The sequence below is a fragment of the Leptonychotes weddellii genome, chromosome 11 (genome assembly GCF_054177405.1).
Source record: "Leptonychotes weddellii isolate Sample4059 chromosome 11, ASM5417740v2, whole genome shotgun sequence".
NCBI classification, from domain to species: domain Eukaryota; kingdom Metazoa; phylum Chordata; class Mammalia; order Carnivora; family Phocidae; genus Leptonychotes; species Leptonychotes weddellii.
In genome coordinates this window covers 13,368,588-13,379,694 of record NC_138379.1, presented here as the reverse complement: position 1 = coordinate 13,379,694, position 11,107 = coordinate 13,368,588, and the positions used below count along the sequence as shown (strand labels likewise).

Sequence of the window (11,107 nt, the reverse complement as noted above, 5' to 3'; positions counted from 1 at the left end):
GACCTAAATGTCTATCTGCAGAGAACCAGCTGAGCAAATGCAGTGCAATACTGTGCAGCCTTCAAAGGCACGGGCCTCTATACATACTGACTTGCAAGTCATTTCGAGGAACACTGTGTAGTGAGAAAAAAAACCGCAGTGTACAAGAAGAGTGTAGATCGCATGTTATCTGTATCAAAAGGAGGCACAATTTAAAATCCACATACATCCTCATACGTGCATTGGTGAACCCTGGAAAGATACACCAGAACCTGGCACTGTTATTTAATATTTATTGCCACCAGGGGAGGAGAAAGTGTTACAAGAAGTTCCAACGACAGAGATGCTCATTTCTCATTGTATCCTCTCTCAGGCTTTTTGGTTTTTGGTGTGGGTGGTTGTTGTTGTTGTTGTTTTAATCATGTACAAGTATTACCTTAAGAATAGAGAGAAAGAAAAAAACTGAAAAGGGAGTGAGCTCTGCTCAGACTTAAATGAGTTGTTAGGGTTTTCATCTTCTCAATGAGTATTGGCTTCCCCCCTTTCCACAGTTCTGTGTATTGTGTACTGTCACATGTCTTTTCTCTTGTGATCTTGCTTGACAACCCCGACAGGTTATCGTTATCCCCGGCCCACAGGTGCGGCGCTGAGGCTCAGAGAGGCTCACTGACCAAACTGCACAGCTGGTAAGTTTTGCAGCTGGATTTTAGAGCCTGGTCTTCTGGTTCCAGGGCTCTCTCCTCCAGCCTCTGCAACTTGGTGCTGCCAGTTCCAAGAGCCGCCGTAGGGGCAGGCGTAACCCTCGGAGGCTACTACCCGGAGCTGTCAGATGGGGATCTCAGCCCTCCCTGGGCCTTCGCGTCCCTCTCCCAGACCTTGGAGTTGAAGAGAAGGTCAGGCTCCGGAGGGGGCCCTGCCTACACTGCCTTCTAGAGGCAGCCCACCTTCTCGGGTTACATCCCGCAGCAAAGTTCCTTCCGGGCCCTCGGGGAGAGGCGGCGGCTAGGACTAGCCGTCACCGCGCCTCTGATTGTTCTCTCTGGTGAGCTCATGATGCAGTGGGCCCGACGCTGACACCTGCTTTCCTCAGGCAGGGTTGAAACCCTAGAGAGGACGGGCCTCTGCGGAGTATGACATCTTGATCAAATAAAGGCTGCCCTGAGATTTCTCGTGCCTTCGAGCTCGGGGCCCCAGATGGAGGGGGTTTCCCCTGTCTGACGGCCACGCACACCGTCAGGCGCGCAAATCCACCTTCCCGGGCCTCACTTTCTGGTAAGACAGAGATCTCACTCTTCTGTTGCATGGACAGGTGCGGCTGGGAGCACTGTTTAAATACAGCCGAAATTTCAGCTTTCATGGGATCTCAAGGCATTAAAAAAAAAAAAAAAAAGAGTAATTAATGAAGTTCCGCCTCCCAGAAAAAGCAAGGATTATCGTCTTCATTTTATAAATAGATCAAAGGTCACACAATCAATGGCAGATGTAGGAAACAGATGTAAGAATTCTGCTTTTGTCCCTGGCTACAGCCACTCAATCCCACCCCTGGTATCACTGACAGACCTCCTTTCTGCTCTCTGACTTCTGGCCAAAGACGTGGAATTGGCCTTTATATGTTTCCACTTAAAGGTTTGAATTCTATGTATGGTTCATATGCCTTTGATATGTCTGAAATGTATAAAAGAGAAGGAGAAGAATGATATTTGATGCTTTTCAGAGATCGTGTTGGGACTGAGCCTTATATAATGGGTCAAATGCCAATAAAGGAAAAAAAAAAAAAACCCCGCTCACCAGATCTTCAGGAAGTTCACTTTTATTCTCTCTCTGAAAGAATTTGGTCTGTTAAAATGAAACAGAGTGTATCTTTAGTCACCCAAATGATTCTTGTGGGAACGATGGAAGTTACCACTTATTGAGCACTAACTGTGTACTAAGCACTGCTCTTCTTACTGGCATACAGTATACCTTGTGATTTTCACAGACACCCAAGGAGGTTCATTTTATAGATAATATATAACTGGGTTATATATATAGTAATATAACTGGAGTTATATTACTCGTTCATTTTATAGATAATATATAACTGGGCTTAGAGATAAAAAGATAGGTTGAGGAGAAAGGAAAGAGAAGGCTCAAATAAAATTAATCAAGCAAAAATGATTGGACATATCCTCTGTGCCAGAAGTGTTGTGTTGTGATAGAGGCAAAGATGCAGATACAAAGATGAGGAAAATAGCACCGGATTCCTGCTCTTGAGGAATTTAGGGCCTTGGGAGGCATTGAGGGTGAGGTCTGAGCACAAGCATACAAAAAGACAAATAATGTCAATGCAATTCAGTCCAGAAGTATTTATTGAGTTGCTGGTAGGTGTTAGACACTGCATTAGTCAGAGGGGATGGTCCCTCTGCTCCTGGGGCTTATAGTCTAGTGGGAAAGTCGGACATTAATCAAATAATTCCACAGATTTAAACTGTGAGTGGAGTAAAAGACATCAGATGGGCTACAGCCTGACAAAGGATTAGTATCCAGAACATATAAAGAGCTCCTACACATAATAAGAGATAATCCAATAGAAGCACTGTCAAACCAAGGGCAATTTTTAAAAGATGAAAGGCAAATGGCCAATAAACAAATGAAAGTATGCTTAGTCTCTCTTGTAAACAGGGGATTGCAAATTAAAACATTGAAATACCGCTTCACACCCATTGGCTTGGCAAAAATTTAAAGTCTGACATTACCAAGTGTTGTTGAGGATGCCAAGCACGGGAACTCTTACTTACATATTGCTATCAAAGTGTAAATTGGTACGACCACTTTGAAAAACTCTTCAGCCAGGCTGAGTGAAGCTGCCATTTCACATGACCTGGGTCCAGCAATTTCACACACCAGTATCTGCCCATGGCTCACTTTCACGCAAGGGGATGGGCATAAAAAACATTAATTATAGCATTGTTTCTAACAACACAAAATGTGAAAATAAGCTACACGTCCTTCAGAAAGAGATGGGTAAATAGAGTGTGGTGAACTCATACAATGGGACCCGAATTAGCAGTGAAAATGTACGATCTAGAACTACATGTAGCAATGTGAATATATTTTCAAATCATAAACGCTGAGTGAAAAAAAGCAAGTAGTACAATGATATATTCAGTATAATGCCACTTCCCCAAAGTTTATAAACATGCCAAACAATTCTATGAAGTGTTTATAGGCACAAACAAATGTAGTAAAAATGCAAAAGCGCGTATAGGAATAATACATCCCAAAAGCAGAAGAGTGATTAGTTACCTTAGAAGAGGGACAGGCATGGGTTCAAAGGGCCCTATCTAGATCTAAAGATGTTTTATGTTCTTAAAAAAAAAAGATTTGAAGAAATTAGGGCAAATGTTAAGCTTTGGCAAAGGTTGGAGGGGCAGGGGAAGGGTGCAGAATAAACAGGTTTGATGATATTACTCTCCTGTAGTTTTTTATATGTTTGATCTATCCAAGAAGGATTGGATTGAATTGGAGGTGGGGCTAGGGGAGGGGTCAGGGAAGCTGCCTCTGAGGACATGATGCTCACTTAGGATGAGAGCCAAAAATTGAGTAGGTGAGGAAGGGCAGAAAGGTGTACCGGGCAGAGAGAACAAGCTGTGCAAAGACCCTGGGGTCGGAGGGTGTGCATAGAGACTGGGAACTGAGACCCCACTGTGGCCAGAGCAGAGGGAAAAGGGGCTGGAGTTGGAGGTGATGGGGGTGGGGGGTGTGCACAGACCATGCAGGGCCTCATAGGCCATCTTGAAGGTCAGGTCTTTACCCTATGAGGAAAGCAGCAGAGATGGGAAGCTTTGGGACCCAGAGAGACTTCTCTTCCATAGATAGCAGAACAGGGAAGGCATTCCTGTCAGAGGTGACTCATATCTTGAGTTGTGGAGAATGAGTAAGAGGAAGCCAATTGGGGAAGGAGAAGGAGGGAGTGAGGTGCAAATTCCCTGGAGAGGACCCAACAGTAATAAAGACATTGAGGACCTTCCATAGCATGATCCCACCTGGGTCCTATACCCAGGACTAGCTCAGAAGGTGCTCAAAAATGGCAGACCAGAGTGTTCATGAAGACAGAGAGTGTCCATGAAGGCAGCCAGCCTCAAGCCGAGAGAGGCATGGCCAGACATGGGTTGTAGGGGGCTGGCTCTAGCAACGTGTGGAGAATGGATCTGAAGGAGGCTGGGGTGCAGACAAGGAGATCTTTGAGAGGAATATGTTAATAGCCTAACCCAGGACAGATGGAACTAAGAAGCCATCCTGGAAGAAGTGGAGAGTGCCCGAAGAGGTATTTAGGAGGGAAGGCGAGACATCTAGGACGATGGGTGGGTGGGAGCTCCACCGCCGACATGGGCAATAATGGGGGCAAGGCTCGGCAAGTCGGAGGTGCGGGCAGGGCAAGCCAAGTGGAACCATCCAGCGAGCAGCGGGATGGGTGCGCCGGGGTCCCCGCAAGCTGGGACTGGAAGCGCCTCCTGGGGGCGGCTGCTGACTACTCCCAGCAAGCCAGCTGGTCCAGAAGGAGGGTAGAGGAAGAAGTGAGCAGGTCTCTCGGGGACGACGAGGAATGGGACTGGGGCGGGTGGGGCGGGGGGGAGAAGGGTGGGAGGGGGAGGACCACGCAGACGCGGAGCAGCCGCCGGGAGACCAACCCCGCGCGGGCTGGGCGGGCCCGGCATTGGCCTCCCCGGCCTCCCCGCGGGGTGCAGGCGGAGCCTGATGGCGCACGGCGCGGGCAGGCCGGGGGCGGGGGGGAGCGCCGGTTGGTCAGCCGACCCCGGCCGCGGACTTCCCGCAGCGACCCGGGCTGCCTCGGCCGAAGCCGCCGAGGACAGCAGGGCACCGCGCGGCCCCGGACGTCTCCTGCAGCCGGGTTGCCATCCCGGCCACCCCCCGCCCCGGCACCCCCAGGCTCCCCGCGTGCCCAGGCCGCGCCTCCCCGCGCCGCGCCTCCCCACCGCCGGGACCTGGCGACGTCACTGCGGCTCTGAGCGCGCTAATGGAGGCACGGGCGGCGGCGGCGTGGCGCGGGTGTCCCCCGGGGAGGTCCCGGTCCTTGAAGCCCGCGGCCGCGTCCTTGGCCCTCCTCCAGGGGAACCTCGATTTTTCCAATCTCAGGAAGGCCGGCTGTCCTTCGGCTACTGATAAGGACGCGACCGCATGGTAAAAGATTTTAACAATGCCCGGAAAGAAATAGCCGGACCCAAGAAAGAGACTAATAATAGCAGCCCGCTAGAGTTCTGCTCGTGTGCTCAGCGCTCTTAAGAACAATAATAACGACAACAACCATAAGAGCCACCATTTATTGAGCGCTTACTCTGTGCCAGGCACTGTGTTAAGCGTTTTGCAGGCAACAACCCTCGGAGGTAAGTACCGTTATTATCCCTATTTTAAGGAAACCGGGGCACGGAGAGGTTAAGTAATTTGCCCCAGGCACACAGCTAGCTGATGTCAGTGCCAGAATTCCAACCCAGGCTGTCTGATCCCATGTAATCCTCCTGTCAACCCATAAGGTCGGGGATCATTCTCTCCATCTTAAAGATGAGGAAACTAAGGCACATGGAAATTTAAGTACCTTGCCCAAGGTCACCTAGCTGGAAAATGGATGAGGCAGAAAGCGAACCCAGGGCTCCTCTCTGTCCGCAGAACCCGCGGTCTTGGCCATAGGTGATGCCACTTCCAAACCACCTCCGACAGCCCGGGAGGCTTTGGCCCCGGGTCCCAAGAGGCGCAGCCTCTGCGGGGTTTGGGTGGGTTCCCGCGGCCTCCGATCCCCGGGTGTATCGGATGTTTCCGAGCATCATCTCTGCTCAGCCCGCAGGCGTCTGATAGGGACGCGTGTCCCGGAATCCGGTCGGAACCCGGCCGCGCGGTCCTCAGAAGGGATGGAGCGGGGGCGGAGGCAGCGGGAGGGATCCCTGGTCCCACCTGCAGAGCGGCGGGGCTGGCGGCTTGCTCCGCGCGGCCGGCAGAGGGCGCTGTCGCACGCGCCTCGGGTCCCATGGTCAAAAGACCCCGGGGCCGGCAGCCTCCGCCTGCGGACGCTTGGACTCAGAACCGCCCTCCCCGCCCCCGCAGCCCCCAGTGGGAATCCTTCTTGCCTGGCGACTGGCACCCCTCTGGCCCCTCATCTCACCCCTGAACCTGCTTTTCCTGATCACTCTCCCCCATTTTCTGTGGTCCTGTTATCCCACCGTGGGCCTTCAAGGCTTCCCCAAGTCCCTGCACCGCTGATTTGGTCGCCTCTTGCTGAAAGGCAACACTGATTCCATTCCACTAAAAGGCTCAGGTGTTTGCAGGTCAACCTCGGCTTTGTCTCCCCTTCTCACGGGCGCTTTGGTGATGTAAAATGGGGATAAATCGTCGACTTGGAATAGATAACTAATTTTCTTCGCCCGAAACAGGAGGAGGGGCTTGTTTAAGGAAGGAGCAGATTGGTTGAAAGGATCTATTTTTAATAGCTACAGTGTCTTAAGAGCCTGTTTTGTGCTGAGCCCTTTATGTGTCTTGACTCCTTAATCCTCATGACAGCCCTGAGAGGAGTATACCATTATTCTCCTTTTGATAGAAGAGGCCACAAGACTGGTAAATGGCAATCTGGGCATCCACCAGGAGGATCTAACTTTAATGCCATGTTCCCATCACCGGAATGTACAAGCTGATCCAACTGAGCAGAAGAGGTAAGATACAAACCGACCAAAAACAAACCAAAATCTACTCTAAGAGTGCTTAGAAATACCACATGTGAATTAGGGGCTTCAATTGCTCTCTCAAATGTCTGAAAAAGAAAAAGAAAACCTAAAGGTTCAATGAGAGGAGAATAGGAATAAGGCTTGTAGCTTTTGCTTGGAAGAGCATCCAGAGAGGCCCACTCACTTTCTATGACTGGGCTCTGAGGAAATAAAGGTGGTTCTAGGAAAATCTGAAAAATATGAGAGGGGAAAAAAAAAATGCCTTCTGTGGTTTTTTTACTTTAACGAAGACTCATTTTGCTATTTGTGTTTTATTTTTAAATTAACGTAGCTCTCCCCACCCTTTAAATTGGCACATAAATAGCAAAAAAACAGAAGGAAGGCCAGCTATGAATTTCAAACTTGGTGGGTTTCTCAGGAAGGAGGTGCATGACTTGAAGTGGAAATGAGGATTGAATGAGGTGCTTTAAACATTTGAAAGACAGACTTTCCACAAGGAATTTAGATCATAAGCCCTTAGAACGGGAGCTTTGTCTGGGGTTGGGCTTTGTATAGTGTCTAGAATCGGTGAGTGCCCAAGAAATGTGGAAAACGAATCATGCTTTTGGTGTGTGCCTGCATCATCTAACCATCCAGGCCGCCACTTTGCTTATGGTTTTAGAGTGTGGCTTCTAGGGGATTTTCCTGTCCCCTGGGTCTTAGTCACACACCCTCCTAAGACCCCTTACTTTCCCAGAATTTCTCTCTGGGAACTGAGTCAATGTGAGGCAACTGTTATGGATGATGATGTCACTAGGCTTGGTTAAATAGAATCACCGACTGGAGGCCTTTCCAAACAGGGAACCTGAGGCAGAAGGGACCTCAGGAGACCTGTCACTTCACGGTTCTGATTCTCTTGCCCTGTCTTTGAACTACAAGCGCTCTCTTTGCCCAACACAAAAGAGCCCTGGGCATCCCAGGAGGCCTCTTGCAAAATTCTTGGACTTCTCTGACATTACCTCTCTCTGCTCCTTCCCTCATTTTTTCAGGGCATTCATTCTACAAACATGCATTGACAGCCCACTATGCGTAAGTGTTGTGGGTACAACAGAGAACCTAACATGAGCTCAAGAGCTCACTTTCTCCAGTTCCTACTCAGCTCCTGACCTCAGGGCTCCAACTTTCATGCCTGGAGAGGCCCCACAATAGTCAATGACTTGCTTCTCTAGGTGGGGACTATCGCTCAGACATATCTGACATTCTGGATAGCTCCTGGCAGCTCCGGGAGACCACACCCTGTGACCCCAGGATACCACCTTGGTGACATCCATTGGGCAGGAGGTTTGGGTCCTGAGATATACCCTCAGAAGCAAGGCCTGGAAATGCACTTGCCCACACTCCTTCCTACCCTTTCCTAGATGGCATGCCTTCAGTTCATATGATCATTGTGGACAACCTTAATAGCTTGGGCCATATTTATGAAGCATCGGTTACAACAACAACAAAAATCCCGTAGTGCCATAATACCCCACCATTCAAAGGAAAATGTTGGCTTAAACAAACAACAGTGACTGGCTGGCAAGTGGCTATGTCAGATAATGCTGAGTCTTTCAGGTCATTTTGTTATTGAACGTTGGGATTGAGTTATTCAAAATAATGAGGGGAAGGAAGAACACTAGCCCTGTTTTAGCTTTCCAGATTATTCAGATGGAATAGGTTTTCAACATCAACACTCTAGTAAAGACAGAATGCTTAAGGTATACATTGTCAGTTTTTGTCTTTTTGGAAAATCCATTAATACTCAATGACTTGGTCTTCACCCATTCCAAAAAAAAAAAAAGAACGTTGAACCACAGAATTCAGATGAGGGCCCTGGAAATCCCTTTAGAGAGTAGATTCCAAATCATATTCATTCTTCTTGAGTTTCTCACCGACCCCCCGCCCCCCGCCCAAGACTGTCCCATCCCTGCTAGCTAGCTACAGCATCATTTTCTCTCCCCTTGAGGAAGGCAGAGGCCCAGAGACCAGAAGAATGAGGGAGTAGTGAGGAAAACTCTTCCCTTACCTGAGTTGCAGAGCCACTTGAATCTAGAGAACTGTTACATTTGTGCTGTGTCTGTGTGAGTTCCTGGTGGTTGTGCATTCTCTGGCTGATGTCCAAAATCTCCATACATAGGGGCCTGAGATACTCTAAAAAGAAGGCCTATCTGTGAAGGACGTGTGTCCACCCACCAAGACGTTCTTGGTGGTCAGTGTCTGCATGTCCAGCAGCTGGGGTGAAGAGCTTTGGAACCACTGAGCATTCCTGCTGGGGTCTTTCCAAGCCCTTTTGGGAACCGGCAACAGCTCTTGTCTGGGAAATTAGTTTTGCACTTTCACAGAGTGAGAAATTCCTCAGGGGCATTCTTGTACTTGGGAAGAGAAATCAGACCCAGCTCATTCCTTTAGGGCCCATGCCATTAATAAAGCAGACGGAGTCCAGTTCTGTTGGTCCAGCTGGGGCCGTGGGGTGGGGGCAGAGGCAGTGGGGTTAAGCGAATTTCACCTGTGGCTAAGGCCCTCCCCGGACTGGCGCAAGCTTGAGCTTTCAGGGGCTCGTGTTACCAGCGTGTAAACACCGTGAGGGACAGCCAACGCTCGCATTCGACCACAGAGGATCTCAAACCCTTCCTATCTTCCTAGAAACCCTGGCTGCCCGGCCGGCTGCTTGCTGTCTGATGCAACAGTTTGCAACGCTCGGTTCTGGAAGCCGAGCCTGCCGCGGGGCGCTGGGCGCCCTGCCGACGCGCATGCGCGGGCTGCGGCCCCGCCTCGCGGGCGGGGGAGAAGCTTTTCGCCAGATGTGCGGGGGGGGTGGGCGGGCAGGGAGACCTTTGGCAGCTAGCGCCGGCGATCTGAGCTTAATTAAACTTCTCCCGAGGCACTGGCTGACTGATTGACCCAGTGATCCAAAAAAAAATCAGAGAGGCCTGAATCGCCCTAAACGCGGCGGGAGAGAGAACTTGGGGAGTTGGCTTTCGGTTTCCCGAGCTGGGCCCTTGGATTCTGCCTGCCTTCCCCGAGCCCCGCAAGCCACAAAGCTATCGGGGTTCCAAGACCTCATTAGGGCGTCAGGCCTCGCTTGTCCGTGCCCTCCTACGGATTTCTCAAAAAGGGAACAACAGTGGTTACAGAGGGGGGTAAAGGCAACGTTCTGATTGCGTCTTGATCGGTATCTTCCTGCCTCATTTCTCCACCCATGTGCCTTAGAAGGTTTTATTAGCAGAAAGTATCGAGGATTATTTTCCGATTTTTTCAGCCACTCAGGTATTGCCTGCATGGTTTTCTTCCATACCCACATTCCATCTATATTATATATTTTTAATTGACTTCTTTTATTAACTCTCCTTATTCTCTAAATTAACTTTAAATCGATTCCCTTTTTCTACATAGCCTTGCCCTAAGCAATAACATTAGCAAAACCACAGTTTGATATGTTAGTCATATATTTTAATACACTTGAAAATAAATTCAGAACTATTCGAATAAAAAAAAAATGTGTATGTTAGCTAAAAGTTTCTTGCCTACTGCATTTGGAGAAAAACTCCAGAGGTAATAAAAAAGAGCTAACATATGTTGAGTGATTGTCAATGTCCCAGGCACTGAACTAAGCACTTTATTCTCTGGCCTTAGGACACCTTAGAAGTGGTGCTGTGAGAAGGTTTGGGTCCTGATATATACCCTTCCATTTTACAAAGGGAAAATGGGAGGCACACAGAAGTGAAATACCTTTGCCAAAGATCACAGAGCCAGGATGCAAATCCTTACTAGCCTCGCTCTAGAGCCTGCACTGTTGGACTCTCCAAAACAGCTAAGTTACCACTGGAGATCACCCAGGTGGTTAGTATAGTCTGGATTTGAACCTAAGTCGGTCTGACTCCAGAACAGAGCTTTTAACTACCGTGTGGAACTCTCCTATTTCCCCAAATCTCACCTCATACGGCCTTTTTAAATCTGTCTGCCTCCTTTGGAATTCCAAAAGTGCTTCCAAGTTCTTTCTTTCCTCACCCCCTACATCTCCACCCCCCTCCCCCTGGGCAGGTAGGATGGAGGTCTCTTTCAACGGTTTCCTTCTCTCCTCAGAACTAAAAGCAACCCATAAATCTCTCATGATATCCGTGAGAATCCCTACTTTAAAGGTCCTGTCCACTCTTCTGCACTGACCATGGAAATTCCACCTACGAGCATCATGAAACTACATTTCCCAGACTGCTATTCTCACCTGGAAAGAGAACAAAAATCCTATGTCAAACCATGTGGCTCCTATTTCAGGGTTGGAAAATCTGGCCACTAGCTTGGATAAAGATTCGTATGCCCATAGACTAATTCTTCTGGCCCCAAGCAGACATGAATTTCCCAGGCCTCAGTGATGGGGCGGGGGGGGGGGGGGGGGGGGGGCA

General features: G+C 49.3%; 1 long non-coding RNA gene across 1 annotated transcript in view; it reads left to right on the top strand.

Moving 5' to 3' along the window:
- The first annotated feature begins 4,752 nt into the window (after positions 1–4,752).
- Positions 4,753–11,107, top strand: part of LOC115939851 (uncharacterized) — a 12,831-nt gene continuing 6,476 nt past the window's right edge. The window contains exons 1-2 of the long non-coding RNA XR_014138577.1: positions 4,753–5,363; positions 6,566–6,677. This is a non-coding gene — a long non-coding RNA (uncharacterized LOC115939851). The remainder of the gene's footprint in view (positions 5,364–6,565; positions 6,678–11,107) is intronic.